Genomic DNA, 17,035 nt, shown 5'->3' on the forward strand with positions numbered 1-17,035 from the left:
AAAGTGTTTTAAATTAGAAGTGAAAAATTGTGCAATAGTTGACACAAAGAAGGGAACAAAACATGGCATACAAAAGGATATCAAATTGGGCAAAAACAAGGACACATAAATGGGCACCAAATTAGATGCAAAAAAAGACAACTAGATGTAAAATAAGATGCAAAGTTGAGCGTTAAAAAGAAGCAAAAAACGTTACAAAATATGCCAAATGATGATGCAAATAATGGTGTAAATTTGGGATGCAAACTTGGGTGCAAAAAAGGAAAAAAAAAAGATGTAAGAAAAGACATAAAACAAGATGCAAAATGGGGCTGAAAAAAGGTGAAACCAAGGATGCCATATTGGATGTAAAAAATGATTCCTAATCACATGCAAATTTAGGCTCGAACTCAGACACAAAATTATATGCAAATGTGGACACAAAATGAGGCAAAAAAAGATGCAAATTTGGATGGTGAAAACGATGTAAAACTAGACACCAAAAAAAATGCAAAATTGGATGAAAAAGTCGGTGTAAATAATGGTGCAACATTGGACACAAGTAGACACAAAAAAATGGTGCAAAAAGGGGCATAAAATAGCTTAAAATTGGATGCAAAACTTGGTGCAAAAACAAATACAAAAGTAGACGTAAAAAATGGCTCTAAATTGAATGTACCATTAGACACAAAATAAGATGCAAAGGTGGACACAACACATGACTCAACATAAGATGCAAATATAAATGCAAATTTGGATGCTCAAAATGATGTAACATTAGATGCAAGAGATGGTGTTAAAAATGATGCAAAATTGGATGAAACAAATGACGCAAAATATGGTGCAAAATGAGATGGGAAAAATGGAGACAAATCAAACATAAATGTGGATGTAAAAAATGGTCCAAAAAAAGATGCAAAAATGGGCACAAAAATGGATGAAAAATTTGGTGCTAAATTAAATTCAACACATGGTGCAAAGATAGGCACCAAAGCTGGTGCAAAAATAGAAGCAAAAACTAGTGTAAGACTAGATACAAAACCTGGCGTAAGACTAGATGCAAAAACTGACACAAAATGGATGCATAAAAAGACGTTAAATTGGATTCAAAATACAGTGTAAACTTGATGCAAATGATGGTGCAAAAATGGAAGCAAAGAATGACACAAAATAGGAAGCAAAAGAGAATGAAAAATAGATGCAAAAAATGACACAAAACTAGAAGCAAAACCTGTCATAAAATAAGATGCAAATCTTGGTTCAAAATTTGACGCAAAAAATGATGCATAGTTTGGTGTAAAAAATGATGCAAAATCTAGCGTGAAAAAGGATGCAAAATCAGATGCAAAAAAGGACGCTTTAAAAATTGTACAATAGAGCCAGATTTAGCGCCAGGTTGCTCATCACAATTACAAAAAAGATGCACTAAAATCTGGCGCTAAATCTGGCGCAAATCGCTGGTTTTGTTGTAGTGATCCCACGAGGAAGGAGTGAATGGAGTTTGTGAGCAAGATGCGAAAGTAGTTAACAGTTACATGAAGAAATTGGAGAAAGAGAAACACAATTGAAAATCAAGGAACTGAAAGGGTAGGTGCATCTACTGAAGGCTGCTAAGGAAGTATTAGCCAAGAACTCAGCCATGAGATAGAAGACTCAATGCAGTTTCTGCGCATCTTGAGAAGCCACAATATTCTGGATCAACACTTGATGTGCGAAATCTATATGCATGGCTAGTTTTTGGGAAATGATCAATCATTAAACCTAGTGAAATACGTGGGAGACATTTAATTGAGAGCCTTTACGTCCTACATAGTTAATCAGGTTAGATGGAAAGAGGCCTTTGACACGTTTGAAGAGAATTAAGCGAAAAGGCCACTTCTCCTTCAGATGGAGAATTTTCAGTCTATGAACATTTATAATAGACAACGAACATTTTTAAGGATTGAGGGACACAAAGAACCAATGATGGAAATCCCGAAATGGTGCATTGACATATGCACAAAACAAATTTTTACTTGTCAAGAAGAAGCAACCCGAGACAACTGTTAGAAACTATGGATGTTATTATCATCAGCTGTTAGGATACGTGAACCTTTTGGGGCTCCAAATTTTTCTCAGGCTTTAAATAGGGTTCCTTGGTATATTGCATGCATGCCACTTCATGGGGTATGATAGATGAGTTTGATGTTCTGGTTTCCCATTATCTGGCTGCTAGCCGATCAATATACTCCAGCTTACGAGGTAAGTGAGGAATGGTGGAAGGAAGTCATCTGGACAGATGGATATAAGCATTTGGGGATAGAAATGGCCACAAAATATGATCTCGCAAAGCTTCATGTTGATCATTGCAACTCCAACCCAAATCTGCACAGGCGATGGGCTGCATGAGGACATGTAGAAAGACTAGTTGGGGGGGGGGGATGTTGGTGTTCAAATTTCCATGTATTACCCACTTTTTTACCTTGTTTCTTGTATCCATTTTACATCATTTTTGGTTAATTTACATTCTAAATCGCACACATATACCTCTTGTCATGTCATAATGAATCATTAATGAATGAAGAATAATCATAGGGGATTGTTGCCTAAGTGGCTTGCTAATTCAATTATTCTTGTAGATATGGAGGAATTATGACCAAGACCGTGGTTCTACAATGGTAACCATCTAGTTGGCAGCGCTATCTTAAGACATCAACTGCAACGATGGATCAATATTTTAATTAACACATTGTTATCTTTATATTTTGTTTCTCTTAAGAAAACACAATGTAATTGTAGGCAGAAAATTACTGTAATTCTATGAGCTGTCAGTGTTAACAAATTGTATAAGTAGAATTATGGGGTTGTGAAAGCCAGCAGTGATCTCAAGGAGTTACATTAAACTTTGAGTCTATAACAACATACATGTATTATCCTTTTAATTAATGAAATTCTGATTTTCTGATCTCGCCACAACCCTGGTAAGGGAGTTTGACCCACTCTCCTAACGAGGGGTTGTCAATAGATGCATGTGTAGTTTTACTTTAGTGAATTTCTTTATCCCTGTGATTGATTATCGATGTGTTTTTGTAAGTCTACTTGTTTTTACTCGTGTTGTTGTTATAGTCATTACTGCTACTACTCTTATTTGTTGTTACAGATAACGCTTGATGTTACACATTGCTAATTTTATAATTGAATATTTAGTTATAGGAAGGGAAACTATGGCCCACATATACTGTGCAAGATAGCCTTGAAGTAATTTGTAGAGCCCTGAGTTGACAATTAATGTGGAATTGGATGATTTTCATGATTCATATCTGAACACCAACAATCAGTACTCACAGACCCAGTAAAATGGTTAAGGTAAAATTATATTGAACCGAAATTATTTGCGCAAGATTATAGTACAATCACCTTATAGGCTACCTCTAAACAAATAGAAAGAACTCATAATTATTCCATCATTTGAGATACACGCAGATATATATATATATATATATATATATATATATATATATATATATATATATATATATATATAAGCAATGCTTGGTACAATTACACATTTATAGATTCATCGTTATAGAAACAAGAACAAAAACTAGAAACGTTCACTAATTTCATCATTATAAAGATAAGAATAAAATTATGGAAATATTCACAATTTCACCTTTATAGAGATAAGAGTAAAGTTTGGAAACATTTACTATATCATCATGATAGAAATGGGAATAGTAGCGAGCTGAAAACCATCACCAAATTATCATTCTAACAGATACAGATAACACTAGAAATATTTATAGTTCCATCATTAGAGAGACAAAACTAAAATATGGGAAAGATGCTACAACAAGGGGGGTTGAAACCTTAACCCTCCCTCTTAACCAAGTGATAGCATGTCATGTGCTTCTTTCTTAAAACCTACAAAATATAAGTCTGTGAATTCCAAATGATGAAGCACAACACTGTCTAGAACCTTAGAGGTGCACAAAGGTATGTTCCCTAGTGGAAGTTCTGATCCAGGATGAATACAAGTCATAATAAAAGGAACATTAGGCAAAACGAAAAAACTAGCAAGTTCAACGCGGGAGGTACCAACATGTAGAACAAAAGAGGGAGGGAAATTAATCCTATGCCCAAATTTGAGACAAAACCACAAATAAGGGGAACTGCATTGAAGTTACCTGACACAACATTGAAACGAATGAGTTAAATTTGGAATAAAACTGCAAAAGAAAAAGAACCTAGAAATCAAAAACAGGTTAAGAAGGGATAGTAATGAATTTTACCTATATAGAAGCATTTGTAGAGTTTGTCACCTTCTAGTACATGTAGTAGAAATCACAAATTAAACTGAGCTAGTTAATTTTGAAAAAGAGTAGAAATTCTACCACGAGGTGATTTAAGAGCAGCGTTTTCATGAAATTCTACAGCAAGCAAAAAATGAAAACTTACCCTTACTCGTTAATTAATGATGGAACTTTCTTGTGGTAGAGTAGCCTTTGTGGGTTAGTGGAAGACAAAAAGGGGAGGCACGTGTTTACTCCAAGCCATAGGGAGAAAACAAGAGAAGATTAAAAACCCAGAAGCCAATGCAATTGAGGAAACATGTGTTCAAAGCCTAATCACAATGACATAGAGTAGCCATACCTTTAAGAGGAGAAAAGGCATTAAGTTACCTAGGTATAAGGATTTCCTCTGACAACTGGAGTACGAACCTAAAAAACTAAGAAATTCTTCATGCATATATTGAAAATCATGTAGGAAGAGCAGACAACACGATTTTATCAAGCTTCATTTTTACCTCGTAAGTCCTACCTATCGTGAGAGCAGTGGAAAATTAGCCAATGAGGAATGAACCCTCCGTGAGAAACGCTAGACAGAGCCAGGTATCACCCTCACATAACTCTAGTCATTGCAGTGAAAAGATTAGCAAGTGAAAGGAATACGATGGGGCTAGGGTTAATACAAACATAAGATCATTGTAAATTAATCCTGCATAAATATCCTATAGGTTTTAACCCTGTACAGAAATTACCTGCATACGAATTCTTAAATAAAGAAAATAAACAATCCGAGAGCATAACCCATAAAACACATATGCACAGAGATTTTTCCCTGGATCCCAAAACCGGGACTACCAGCTTGATTTTTCATTATGTTCCTTTCAATGTTACAATACATATTTATACATGCCGAAGCATCCAATACCATGGACCAAAAACCATCGCGTCCAAAAAACATGTGCGAAAATCATGCACAAAACCATAGGTGGGTCCGCCCAACCTAACATATGGTCCAAAACCAAAATTTAAAGTGAGGTTACGGGTGCCCTTCAAACCCCCTATTAACTACGTGGAAAGAATATAACACAACCCAACAATCTCCCACTTTTTGTTTTCTTTCCACAGGGGGCCACAGGAGAGCTTAGTCATTTTTTCAGCCCTGAGATTCCCATTGCTTCTCTACACCAAGAGAACTTCTCAGAGCTCACAAATTTTGTCAATGCATCTGCAGTATTCTTCAAAGTGTCCACCTTTACCAGCAACACCTTTCTGTCTTCTATCATATCCCTCACAAAGTGATACTGAACATCAATGTGCTTTGTCTTTGAATGATAAGCAGGGTTCTTTGTCAAGAAAATTGCACTTTGGCTGTCACAGTCTATTCTTATAGCTCCCTATACTAACCCCATACTTGAACACAATCTCTGCAACCAAACTGCTTCCTTGCTTGCATGAGTGGCTGCCATGTATTCTGCCTCTGTAGTTGATAGTACCACTACAGATTGTTTCTTACTCATCCAACTGACTACACCTCCAAATAGGTTAAACACATACCCACTTGTAGATCTTCTCTGATCCAGATCTCCAGCCCAGTCTGCATCAACAAAGCCATGAATATCCAACACTCTGTCCAATCTTGGTCTTCCTTGGTAGCAGAAACCATAATCACTAGTGCCACGCAAATACCTGAAAACCCGCTTCATTGCTGTCTAGTGCTCCTTCCCAGGTTTTGACATAAACCTGCTCAATACTCCCACTGCATGTGCAATGTCTCGTCTAGTATAGACCATTGCATACATCAGGCTACCCACTACACTTTCATATGGAACACGGGACATGTCCTCTTCCTCTTCTTGTGTCTTGGGACACTGTTCAGCAGATAACCTCACACTTACAAGAATAGGAACCTTCACCGGTTTACTATCCTGCATATTAAACCTCTGGAGTATTGTCTCGACATACTTCCTCTGGTTTAACCAGAGCTTCCTCTTTGACCGATCTATTTTAATTTCCATGCCCAAAATATAGTTTGCAACACCAAGATCTTTCATGTCGAATTTGGAGGACAATTGGGTCTTCAAATCCTGGATAATTTCTTTGTCATTTCCAACCAGCGACATATCATCCACATACAAGACCAGATAAATAATACGGTCACCAATTAATTTAGAATACACACAATGATCTGCTTTGCTTCTAGTGAAGCCAAGTCCCCGTATAAATGTATCAAATTTCTGATACCACATCCTTGGTGAATGTTTTAACCCATACAGAGACTTCTTCAACTTGCATACCAGTTCTTTCTTACCCTTCACCGCAAAGCCTTCAGGTTGCTTCATGTAGATTTCCTCTTCCAAATCCCCGTGAAGAAATGTTGTCTTCACATCCATCTGTTCTACCTCAAAATCAAAAGCAGCAACAACAGATAAAAGTAATCTAATAGAAGTTACCTTGGCAACAGGAGAAAAAATATCACCAAAATCAATTCCCGACACCTGGGAATAACCTTTTGCTACCAACCGAGCTTTGTATTTCTCCACCTTTCCTTCTGCATTTGTCTTCTTCTTGCACACCCATTTGCTGCCAATGGGTTTCCTTCCAGCCGGCAACTCCACCAGATCCCAAGCCTCATTTTTGTGCAAAGATGCCATTTCATCGACCATGGCCTCTTTCCAGAGTTTTCCATCCTTTGAATCCACTACTTCCTTCACAGTTCTGGGATCATTATCAGTAATAGACAAAGCAAAATTTGAACTGAAAGCAGATGGACTATACCTTTCTGGCTGCCTTCTTTCTCGAGCTGATCTTCTCACAGCCAGAGTTTGTGGCTCTTCGTCTTCTGATTCCTCCTCTGCTGTAGAGTTTGATTCTTCCTCCTTTGGTTCAAACTCTATCTTCTCAGGTTCCTTTGGTTGGACTTCAGTTGAATAACATCTTTTACCTCTCTGAACAACACATCTTGGCTGTACACAACCTTCCATGTGACTGGGTTCCAAAGCTTATAACCCTTTAAACCATCCTTATACCTAATAAAGATGCACTTTTCAGATTTACTATCCAACTTGGTTCGTTTCTCCTTTGGAACATGTACATATGCATCACATCCAAATACCCTTAGATGTGAAAGAGAGGGTTTCTTACCAGTCCATACTTCTTGTGGAGTCTTATCCTACAACGCTCATGAAGGTGATCTGTTGATCAAGTAACATGTAGTATCCACCGCCTCTGCCCAGAATTCCTGTCCTAACCCAGCACCACTGATCATGCTTCTTGCCCTTTCCATCAACGTCTTGTTCATTCTTTCTGCGACTCCATTTTGCTGAGGTGTATATGTAGTAGTCTTCTGCCGTGCTATACCACACTTCTTACAAAATTCTTTAAATTCCTTGCTGCAAAATTCTCAACCATTATCTGTCCTCAACACCTTTATCTTCTTCTCTGTCTTATTTTCCACCAGAGCCTTAAATTCTTTAAAGCTGTCAAAGACTTCAGATTTCTTCTTAAGAAAATATATCCATGTATTCCTTGAGAAGTCATCTATGAATGATACATAGTACACAGACTTACCCAGTGATGGAACCTTCACAGGTCCAAACACATCACTGTGCACAAGCTCTAATATCTGTTTCGTCCTCTTACCACCAGAGGGGAAACTCACCCGATTCTGCTTCCCATATACACAATTTTCACAGAAATCAAAATCCAGAGAGCTATTATTCATACCTTCTACCATACCTTTACCATGAAGTATTCGAAGGCCCTTCTCTCCAATATGTCCAAGCCTTTGATGCCACAACATGGTCTTCTCTCCAGAGACCACTAGATTCTCTACTCCATTTTCAGGAACCATAGAACTATTGCACCCATCAACAACAGTGCTACCTTGCAGCTTGTACAAAGTTCTAATCCGAACTCCCCGCATTAATATCAATGCTCCTCGAACCATCTTGCAGGTATCTTTCTCGAACACGGTCTTTACACTTGCATCATCCAACTTGCTTACAAAAATCAGATTTCTGGCCAATGCAGGAATATGTAGAACACCCGAAAGTGTTCTAACCGTTCCACCTTGCAACTTCAACTTTACTTTTCCCTGACCAATGATTCTAGCCTTCTTATCATCTCCTAAGAAGACATCACCACCATCGTATTTCTCATACTCGTAGAACCACTCTCTATGGGGAGTAAAGTGAAAGGATGCACCTGAGTCAATCAACCATGCCTCATGATCTACATGTGTACTTGAAGAAGCCAAGTACACATCCCCACCTTCATCTGAGGTGGTTTTCGCCTCTGCAGAAGGAGCATCATCAGATCCCTTTCCTTTATCATGAGCTTTAGATTTACAATCCCTTCTGAAGTGCCCTTCCTTTCCGCATTTCCAGCACACCACCTTTGTGGGTTTTCCTGGAGATTTAGATCTCCCTCTAGATTTATATCTTCCACTCGATGACTTATTTTTGTTTCTATTCTGGGACTGTCCTCGTACAGACAAGGCATCACCATTCTGGTTGTCCATATTTTTCTTTCTCATCTCCTCTGTCAGCAAGGCTAAGACTATTTCATCAAACTACAAAGCAGTTGCATTGCTACCTATTGCAATAACCAGACTATCCCACGAATCTGGTAGAGAACACAATAGACTGATGCACTTATCTTCATCTGAAATTTTAATATCAATAGATAATAACTGACTTACCGCAGTATTAAACGCATTCAGATGCTCTGTCACCGAGTCTCCATCTTTCATCCTCAGGTTATACAACTTTTTCCGCAGGAACAGTTTATTCACCAGAGACTTAGATTAGTACAAAGTCCCTAACTTGACCCACAAAGCCTTTTCCGTAGCTTCCCCTGATACATTCAGCAATACTGAATCTGAGACACACAATCGTATTGTGCTCTTTGCCTTCCGATCCAACTTCTTCCATTCTTCATCGGTCACTCCCGATGGTTTAGTACCCGGATCTACCGCGATCCACTGATCTTTATCCACCAACAGATCCTCCATCTTGAGTTTCGACAACTCAAAATTCTGACCATTGAACTTCTCAATCTCTATCTTTCCACTGCTCACCATCTTCTTTCACCACCAGAATCGATCTCGCAGATCTCCCACTGAACAAGGTCTACCACAGGCCCGAGCGAAACCCCTCAGCAACAAAGGCGTCCCCTTGAAGCCAAAACAGCTCTGATACCAAATTTAGGTTTTAACCCTGTACAGAAATTACCTGCATATGAATTCTTAAATAAAGAAAATAAACAATGCGAGAGCATAACCCATAAAACACATATGCACAAAGATTTCTCCCTGGATCCCAAAACCGGGACTACCAGCTTGATTTTTCATTATTTTCCTTTCAATGTTACAATACATATTTATACATGCCGAAGCATCCAATACCATGGACTGAAAACCATCGCGTCCAATACCATGGACCGAAAACCATCGCGTCCAAAAAAAATGTGCGAAAATCATGCAAAAAACCATAGGTGGGTCCACCCAACCTAACATATGGTCCAAAACCAAAATTTTCCGGGGCGCTGCCCCGGACCCCATAAAGTGGGGTTACGGGTGCCCTTCAAACCCCCTATTAACTACGTGGAAAGAATATAACACAACCCAACATATCCACCCATGATTACGGGTCCCTTGAGTATTGAGCACGCACATGAAGGGTGTGGTAGCCATGTGAATGGAGAGGTGTAAGTAAGTGAGTGGAGGATTTGGGAGGTAGTACCGCCATGTTTAATGCATAGTCAACCTCCTCACCCTAGACACATAGTTAAAATAGTTAAGGTATGGTTGTGCCCTAACACCATGGATGTTAATGTTTAAGATATAATTATAGTGTTAATACTTCAAAATTCAACCCTAGCTAAGTATGCAATTGAGAGGGCGGGTGGGGGGCAGTTAGTAAATGAACCATAAACTCCCACATAATGCATAATTGGGTAGGGAAGGATATTTACGGAGGTTCCACACTATTGAACCATGCATTTTAAACTCAGTCACAAATATAACTTAATGGCTATGTGTCAAAAGTTAGACATAAGCCTTATGTCATTCCACATTATGTAACTGAACATGAGCAAACGTTTTATTACTTTATTTCAAAAAAAATCTCTCTTAGTGCATATGATTAAGGTACATATTACAATATGTTATCCTAGGTGTATGACAAATGGTATAAGATCTCCAGTTACTACACTAGGCCTCGAAGGCACCATCATAAAAAAATATAAGATGCTGATAGAGATTGTATGGTTCATAAGGTACTGAGGTGGAGTAGACTACAACAAAATGACGAAAATATCTCCTCCAACTAATATGGGTGGTGGGGATTTGTATGTGGAATTGGGTGAAGGTAGCACTTCACTACCCTCTCAGTTGGTTGATATAGTGAAGAATCTGCAACAAGAAATAGTACAACTTCGGAGTAGTAATGAAAAATTACTGAAGGCTAGTGCAGCGCAGGAGAGAATGTTCAGAGAGTGGATGGAAAACTTGCACCATAAAAGCACTGAACTGGAAGGAAATAAGGGGAACAATGTAAACGTTGAAACGGGAACTATAAACTCAAAATGAGAACTCTGGCCAAAAAGCCCCGAAAATACATGAAAAATAGTGCTAAAAACGAAAAGTGTGTATACTGGAATGATGGTTTTTTTTATGGTCAATTTTGAACATGTTTTAAAAATGGTAGTGAAAACGATTTTTTTGTGCAAAAAAAAACCTGAAAATGAAAAGTGTTGACACTGGAATGATGACTTCTTTTAAGGGTCAATTTTCAACATTTTTAAAAAATGTCAGTAAAACCAAATTTTTATGTGCAAAAATTGTGCAAAAAACACCCTCAAAACAAAAAGCGTTGATGCTCGAATAACAATTTTTTTTTTCTAGGGTAAATTTTCAACATTTTGAAATAATGGTGTAAAATATTTTATCATGACTCTGAAAAACATTAAAATTTCAAAAGAATAATGAAAACATAAAATTAAAAATAAAAACAATGAAAAAACAAAAAAAAAAAGTTAAAAAAACAATCAATCATAAAAATGTTAAAAAAAACAAAATTAACCTATAAAAATAAGAATTAAAAAAAATATAAAGAAATAAATAATAAGAAAAAACATATTTTCAATTTTTTTTTTTTTTTTTTTTTTTAATCTCGTAAACCATAAAAAGATTGGAAAAAAAAGACAAAAAAAAATAAAATTTAAGAAAACTATAAAATTATGTAAAAATAGGACATTTTTAAAAAGCATTAAAAAAATTAAAAACTAACTATATTAAAAAAAATAGTAAAATTAAGATTAAAAACATTTTAAAAAAGCCTAAAAAAACGCTAAAATTATAAATAAATAAAAAAATAGAAAAACAATAAAAATTTTAAAATATATATACATATTTTCAAATTAAAAAAAGCAAATCAAAAAACATTTAAAATAAAAAAAATATAATATATATATATATATATATATATATATATATATATATATAGATATTTCATTTAAAAGGAAAGAAAAGATTTCAAATTTTATATTAAAAAATTTAAAATTTAAAATTTCGATTTGACAATAAACAAAAAAAAAACAATTTTATCGGCCACAGCCCTCATGGGCGGTCGAGCGGTGGCTATCCGATTCCCAGAATCAGATAGCCACCATCTGAACACCCCCACGGGCATCCGGGCGGTGGCTATTCGATTCTCGGAATCGGATAGCCACCACTAGGCCACCCCATGGGCAACCGGGCGGTGGTTATCCGATTTTCGGAATTAGATAGCCACCCCTACGGGTGGCCGGGTGGTGGCTATCCGGTTCCCAGAATCGGATAGCCACCTCCACAAGTGGTCGGGAAATGGTTATCTGATTCACAGGCAACCAGGCGGTGGCTATTCAATTCTCAGAATCAGATAGCCACCACCGGGCTACCCTACGGGCGGCCAGGCAGTGGCTATCCGATTCTCGGAATTGGATAGCCACCCCCATGGGTGGTCGGGTGGTGGCTATCTGAATCGGATAGCCACTGCCTAACTAGCCACGAGGGTGGCTATCTGATTCTCAGAATCGGAGAGTCACCCCCACAGCTGGTTAGGCGGTGGCTATCTGATTCTCTGAATCGGAATTGGATAGTCACCACCTGACATCCCGTGGGGGTGGCTATCCGATTCTTGAAATCGGATAGCCACCGCTTGACCACCCATCGGGGCATGGCCCTAGGCTAGAGAGCTGCGTGCATAAGTTTTTTAAATTTTAATCATAAATATATATTTTTTAAACTTTTAAATGTTTTTTATTTTATAAAAATCGAAAATGTATGTTTTTCTTTAACATTTGAATGGTTTTTAGTGTAACATGGGGTCGATTATAACCGCTACCACTATAACCCCTGGGAACTTCTCCTGCCCCTCTTCACAGCTTCGGGCTAGTCCGGGGGATTTGAACTCGTGACCTTCAGTATGGAGCCCACCTTTCTAATGAACTTCACCGCATTGTAATTACCAACTCGCCCACTCCCGTGGGGCTATTATTATTATTATTGATAAGTAAGTTTTATATATATATATATATATATATATATATATATATAATTTTAAAAATATGTGACAAGATTCTTATCCATGGATATTCACTCCAAATTATCATGAGGATTCTTAATTTGTAAGTGGGATTTGTTACAAGATCATAAACCAATATTATAACTTATCAATACTACACACTCAAAAGACCATATCTCACTTCATGTGACATTTATAGATATGATTTTTTTTAAGTCAATAAATTTAATCAAAAAAACATAACTAATCTAAATATAAATTTTAATCTTTAATTTATATATTCTAAAAATATTCTAATATATTTTGAGTATTAAATTTTTAATATTCATTTAATAATTATTAATAATTAAATTAAAATTATAATAATTCTATTTTAAAATAAACCTCCTCATTAACAAAATTAAAATAAAAAATATAGAGTTAAAAACATATATGAAAATGCAATCACACATACCCCTGAATAAAAACAAACATGTGAAACGATAAAAATGTGTAAACATCAACGTCGCAGAAGAACATGGTTGCATTTTAAGAGTGTTTACACGTACCATATATATACACATTAAAACAAAATAGTGTCAAAATAATTTTGGTAGCTTTGAATATATGCAAATGCTAGGAAAAACATATTATATTATATTATATATTTATTTTTATAATTTGGATTTTATATTTTTCGAATAAAAAATAAAATTGAAATAATTTTTAAATTTTATTTATTTATTTATTAAATTTTAAATTATTATTTTTTTAATAGTTAAATGTTTTTTAAAATAAATAGACGTGAAATTGTTTTACATATAAATGAAAATAAAAATAAAAAAGACATTACATTTCATATTTGAAATGGAATTGTTTTTAATTTTTGGAATGGAAAAGTAAGAAAAAATTCCTTATATATTTAATTTCTTGTTATTTTTTATATTTTTTTTTATTCATCATTTTTCTATATATAATGATAGTTAAAGATGTTGGAGTTAATGCTTACATTCCATATTTAAGAAGTTGGTTTGTGATGGTTGAGAAATTCTCTTAACCTCTCTATCTAATTTAGGAATAAGTTGGATCTCAGAAACTCTATTTAATAGAGTAATCTGAATGTAAATCTGTGTGTGAGTGTCTTTGCACATACACCATTTGTGCATAATATATGATTAAATTTTTGTAATTGTGTTGTTTTAGCCATTTTTATCATGGTATCAGTGCTAGATCTGAACCTGTGTTGTACATCTGAGGAGCACTGCCTACCTGAGGAGCAACTGCTTGAATACTCGCTGCTGCGTTAACTGCGTGGAGCTGGACTGTCTTTTCTGGGCTGTCTGTAGTTAATTAAAGGTGCATGGATTGATCCGTCCGGGAGATTAATCTCTGAGAACATTTGAGGATTTCTGGTTGTCTGGTGAAGTAAATAGATAGGGTTTGATCAACCAGAGGATTTCAATTTTCGAGCAAATCTTAAACATTTCTAGTTACAAGTCGTCGCAATTTCCGCTATTCATAAATTCAAGAAATCGACTTTTGTTTGTTAATTGTGTAATTGCAAGCATCGAAGCTCGAAAATTCTTGTCGGGTGCTGGCCAGGCCGTTGACCTTGCTCCCTTCTCCAAAATGGAATCTATGCTAAAGACACAGGCGGGGATCAGGTTTTCGTAACTGGCCGGGATCAAACCGTAGAAACAGTTTCCTCTGCGCTGCATAATCTCCATGTGGTAAAAAATGATTCGTAAAAATGATTCAATGAAGTATGACGAAAATCAAAAGATCTTATTGGCTTGTTAAATAATAGTATTATAAATTATTTGTAAATCAAATGATGAATTCTGATGATGAAGAGAGTGAACCTATTAAACTCTTTTAAAAATAACCAGCAGTTCAACTATGTGTTTGATGCCAATACTTAAAGATCAAGTAGCAGTAAGGCTCAATATGGATGGTTGTCCAGATAGTATGGCAGTTGCGGATCTAGGGAAGGATCCCTCATTAGTGGTAGACACGGAAGTGCTTTCCTAATGAGGTTATGCGACAGATTGGGATGCTGTCCAGTAATTGACTTCGGGAGGTCCTTGATTCAGGAGTTGAGGAAGGGAACTCGGAAATCCAACTTGCCAACTACACCTTTCCGAGGGTTATGAGGCAACTTGATGGAGCATCTACTGATAAGCTTGATTATTTTGTTATTTTCATGTAATGTAATCATTAAGGGCGGATGTTGGAGTTAATGCTTACATTCCATATTTAAGAAGTTGGTTTGTGATGGTTGAGAAATTCTCTCAACCTCTCTATCTAATTTAGGAATAAGTTGGATCTCAGAAACTCTATTTAATAGAGTACTCTGAATGTAAATCTGTGTGTGAGTGTCTTTGCACATACACCATTTGTGCATAATATATGATTGAGTTTATGTAATTGTGTTGTTTTAGCCATTTTTATCAAAAGATAACAAGAAGAATGTTAATTAAAGATAACAAAAAGAATGTTAACAATTTTTTTACAATATAATGATAGTTAAACAAAAATTGCTATCATTTTTATAATAGAACTATATTATCATAGAGCTCGTGTATGTATTTCTTATTTATTGAATTTATATCTTAATAGTGTGCATTGAAGATCCAAAGTTTTGGTTGTTGTAAATATTTTTGCTAAGGTACTAGAGGAGAAACAATTCCAATTAGAGTCAGTTTCCCATCTTATTGTGACTTGGATTTACAAATGGTACTCTACCAAAATATAGTTGCTAATCAAATGAGAAATATTACCTAAAAACGAAAACTCTAGAAAAAAAACCAAAAAAAACATAAAAAAGCAACTCAAAAACAAAAAGTGATGATTCTGCATCACCACTTTTTTTTTCGAAGTAAATTGTCAATATTTTTTAAAAATAATAGTAAAAAACAATAAAATCCATTTTGTTTGGTTCAAAAAAAACCTTGAAATTTAAGAGTGTTGATGCTGGAATACTTTTTTTTTTCTTGGTAAATTTTCAACATTTTTTAGCAATGGCATTAAAGATAAAATATCAAGACTTAGAAAAACCTTGAAATTGCAACAATTTTCAAACATGGCATTAAAGATAAAATATCATGTCTCTAAAAAGCCTTAAAATTCAAACAATTTCCAGTCATGGTGTTAAAGATAAAATACTTATAATTGTTTTCGACCATAACATTAAAGATAAAATATCGTGACTTAGAAAAGCTTTAAAATTTTGACAATTCTTCAACCACGGAATTAAAACCAAGTATTAAGACTGCAAAAAACCTTAATTTTTCAATATATTTCAACCATGGCATTATTGAAAAATTATATGACTAAATTTTTTTAAAAATGAACACTTGAATACAAAAAAGTCATTATATCAAGAGTAATTACTTTTTAAAATATTAAAAGAATAGCTATTTTAAAATCTTAGCCTAAGACAATTCGAAACATTGCAACAAAAATTTAAAAATCAATTATCAAATTGACATGTGGCAAGGCAAACTCGACCTATTGCAATCAAATTTTAAAAATCAATCATGAAATTGAAACGCTTCGAGGTAGACATGTCCATTATAACAATAACTTTAAAATCAACTATCAAGATGACACATAATGAGGTCAGGTTGCTAGTTGATGATCCACACAAACCCTATAAAAAAAATAAAAAAATAAAATAATAAATAAGTAGATAAATAAATAAAAATAAAAAATACAAAAAAAAGCAAAAATTACAAAATTACAAAAATTAAAGTAAAACAAAGAAACAAAAATTGATAAAAAATAACAACTAAAAAATAAAATAGTATATTAAAACATAAAAAAAATAAATTTAAATGACGAAAAATAAATCAAGCATAAAAAATAGATATAAAATATCTTTCAGAAATATATATATATATATATATAAAGTTTCTAAACCAAAGGAAAACATAAAATAAAAAAAAATAAAAAAAATAAAAAAAAACTAAAAAAAAATTAAAAATAAAATAAAAAACAAAAATAATTCAATACTAAAAAACTAAAAAAAACTAAAAAAAAAATTAAAAATAAAATAAAAAACAAAAATAATTCAATACTAAAAAACAAATAAATAAAAGTGAATTAGATAGTAAATAATTAAAAAAAATTAAAAATTCCTAAATACAAACTAAAAACAATTTAAAAAATATTTAAATCATAATTTTAAAAATAATTAAAAAAAATTAGACCATTGACCAAAAAAAATAAAAAATAAAGACATGA

The sequence above is a fragment of the Pinus tabuliformis genome, chromosome 3_2 (genome assembly GCF_031772625.1).
Source record: "Pinus tabuliformis cultivar Carrire ecotype Pingquan chromosome 3_2, CPIR1, whole genome shotgun sequence".
Taxonomy (NCBI): Eukaryota; Viridiplantae; Streptophyta; class Pinopsida; order Pinales; family Pinaceae; genus Pinus; species Pinus tabuliformis.